The sequence below is a fragment of the Syngnathus leptorhynchus genome, unplaced genomic scaffold, assembly GCF_054491065.1.
Source record: "Syngnathus leptorhynchus isolate UIUO unplaced genomic scaffold, UIUO_Slep HiC_scaffold_821, whole genome shotgun sequence".
In the NCBI taxonomy this organism is placed as follows: Eukaryota; Metazoa; Chordata; class Actinopteri; order Syngnathiformes; family Syngnathidae; genus Syngnathus; species Syngnathus leptorhynchus.
Genome location: NW_028232655.1, coordinates 1 through 2,500, shown reverse-complemented (window position 1 = coordinate 2,500; position 2,500 = coordinate 1).

Sequence of the window (2,500 nt, the reverse complement as noted above, 5' to 3'; positions counted from 1 at the left end):
CACCAGAGCTCCATAGCTCCATAGCACCAGAGCTCCATAGCTCCATAGCACCAGAGCTCCATAGCTCCATAGCACCAGAGCTCCATAGCTCCATAGCACCAGAGCTCCATAGCTCCATAGCACCAGAGCTCCATAGCTCCATAGCACCAGAGCTCCATAGCTCCATAGCACCAGAGCTCCATAGCTCCATAGCACCAGAGCTCCATAGCTCCATAGCACCAGAGCTCCATAGCTCCATAGCACCAGAGCTCCATAGCTCCATAGCACCAGAGCTCCATAGCTCCATAGCACCAGAGCTCCATAGCTCCATAGCACCAGAGCTCCATAGCTCCATAGCACCAGAGCTCCATAGCTCCATAGCACCAGAGCTCCATAGCTCCATAGCACCAGAGCTCCATAGCTCCATAGCTCCAGGGCTCCATAGCTCCATAGCTCCAGGGCTCCATAGCTCCAGGGCTCCAGGGCTCCATAGCTCCAGGGCTCCATAGCTCCAGGGCTCCAGGGCTCCATAGCTCCATACCTCCAGAGCTCCATACCTCCAGAGCTCCAGAGCTCCATAGCACCAGAGCTCCATGGCTTCAGAGCTCCATAGCACCATAGCTCCATACCTCCAGAGCTCCAGGGCTCCATAGCTCCAGAGCTCCATAGCTCCATAGCACCAGAGCTCCATAGCTCCATAGCACCAGAGCTCCATGGCTCCATAGCTCCAGCCTGGGTGGCTGGTGGCTCCATAGCTCCATACTTCCATAGCTCCAGTCAGAGAGTTGGCGAAAATTGCACTAAGTGCGAAAGCCCATTCATTTACAAGGGCGTGTCCGCCAGGCGGCGACATTTCCCCGTTACCGGTGGCTGCGCGGCGGGTGAGTGACAGAGCTTATCCGAGCGGCTGGAACTCTGCGCCGGCGTGGTCGAGCGGCTGGCCTCGGTAGTTGAGGTACCAGGGGTGGGGCGGGGAGCTCCAGGCGGGTCTTGTGAGAGAGTGAAGCCGAGCGGCTGGAACTCTCGGCCGGCCTGGTCGAGCGGCTGGCCTCGGTAGTTGAGGTACCAGGGGCGGGCTGGGGAGCTCCAGGCGGGGCTTGTGAGAGAGTGAAGCCGAGCGGCTGGAACTCTGGGCCGGCCTGGTCGAGCGGCTGGCCTCGGTAGTTGAGGTACCAGGGGCGGGCTGGGGAGCTCCAGGCGGGGCTTGTGAGAGAGTGTAGCCGAGCGGCTGGAACTCTGGGCCGGCGTGGTTGAGCAGCATGCCCGCGGAGGTGGCTCTTCCATAGGCAGGGAGGGTGCTGGAGCTCCACACTTCCATAGGCAGGGAGGGTGCTGGAGCTCCACACTTCCATAGGCAGGGAGGGTGCTGGAGCTCCACACTTCCATAGGCAGGGAGGGTGCTGGAGCTCCACACTTCCATAGGCAGGGAGGGTGCTGGAGCTCCACACTTCCATAGGCAGGGAGGGTGCTGGAGCTCCACACTTCCATAGGCAGGGAGGGTGCTGGAGCTCCACACTTCCATAGGCAGGGAGGGTGCTGGCACATCCACACTTCCAGCCACGGAGCATGCTGGCACTTCCACCTTGCTTGCTAAGTCGGCGTGATCTTGCCCAAAAAGTCCCTCCTCACCTCCAGCTGGAAGTGGAAAAAAATCCTCCACCTGCTTGGCCGAGGTTCTGGAAGCCAGCAGCTCGCAGAATGTTGCCAAAGTTTCACTGGAAGGAAAAGAAAAGAGAAGACCGAGTGCGCATTTCACCTACCGCCGAATGTCCACAAGAGGGAAGTGTCACTCCGTCGCAGAATCTGCGCCGACGCACTCGGCACCCTTCGAATTTATGGTGCCGGTGCGGGTGTTCTGGGTGCAAAAAGGCCGCCCAAGTGGTAGAAAAAAATCAGACTTCGTCTCTTAGGTCGAAATTAATGCCAAGTTTTGAAATGCACTGGCAGGGGTGGACCAGGGCCCGTTAGAAGTGCTTAGCCGAGGTCCTGGAAGCCTAACCCGGCGTGATCTTGTGCAAAAAGCCGCTGCTGAGCTCCAGCTGGAAGTGTAAAAAGAACCGGGCTGGATCAAAAAAAGAACCGGGCGGCCCTTTAAAATTGCTTAGCCGAGGTCCTGGAACCCTAACCCGGCGTGATCTTGTGCAAAAAGCCGCTGCTGAGCTCCAGCTGGAAGTGTAAAAAGAACCGGGCTGGTTCAAAAAAAGAACCGGGCGACCCGTTAGAAGTGCTTAGCCGAGGTCCTGGAAGCCTAACCCGGCGTGATCTTGTGCAAAAAGCCGCTGCTGAGCTCCAGCTGGAAGTGGAAAAAGAACCGGGCTGGATCAAAAAAGAACCGGGCGACCCGTTAAAATTGCTTAGCCGAGGTCCTGGAAGCCTAACACGGCGTGATCTTGTGCAAAAATCCGCTCCCGAGCTCCAGCTGGAAGTGTAAAAAGAACCAGGCTGGATAAAAAAAAGAACCGGGCTGGATAAAAAAAAAGAACCGGGCGGCCCGTTAAAATTGCTTAGCCGAGGTCCTGGA